We start from the raw sequence: 786 nt of genomic DNA on the forward strand, positions 1-786 counted from the left end.
CATCGACCTCGCGTCTCAGTGCAAGCCGGAGAGTTCGCGGAAGTCTAAAGCTTTTGACATTCGCTCAAAGCTTTGACAGGCTTGCCCGACTCTTTCCGTCCGTTCTAAGAATCAGTCAGAGGCCGGTGGGGAGGTCTCTTGACGCAAAGGGGAGGGGTGGCGTCCCTCCTCAGGCGCTTGTGTCGAAAAATGAAGGCGAGAGACGCGAGCGGCCTGGTTGCTTTGGGTGCTGCCAGGAAGGATGTGGTCTGACCCTTGCCTGAGCACATCCAAAAGCATGTGATGTTGAGAGCAGACCTCGAGCCCCGCACAACCGGCTCTGGGAGTCGTTGGCCGCTATTGTACATAGTCCGGTCCTTCCTCTGCCACCCGGCAAGTGCGATGGCTCTGTCGCCCTGTGGTGCCCGTCACCCAGGTTTGGGGAACACGATACTAAGAACATGTTGGCGGCTCGGGACCTGCAGGCGAAAGGGGCCCCGTGGTGCTGAGCACATCGACCTCGGGTCTCAGTGCAAGCCAGAGAGTTCGCGGAAGTCTAAAGCTTTTGACATACGCTCAAATCTTTGACAGGCTTGCCCGACTCTTTCCGTCCGTTCTAAGAATCAGTCAGAGGCCGGTGGGGAGGTCTCTTGACGCAAGGGGAGGGGTGGCGTCCCTCCTCAGGCGCTTGTGTCGAAAAATGAAGGCGAGAGACACGAGCGGCCTGGTTGCTTTGGGTGCTGCCAGGAAGGATGTGGTCTGACCCTTGCCTGAGCACTCACAGAAGCATGTGACGTTGAGAGCAGA

This window comes from Hemiscyllium ocellatum, assembly GCF_020745735.1.
Source record: "Hemiscyllium ocellatum isolate sHemOce1 chromosome 15 unlocalized genomic scaffold, sHemOce1.pat.X.cur. SUPER_15_unloc_1, whole genome shotgun sequence".
Classification (NCBI taxonomy): domain Eukaryota; kingdom Metazoa; phylum Chordata; class Chondrichthyes; order Orectolobiformes; family Hemiscylliidae; genus Hemiscyllium; species Hemiscyllium ocellatum.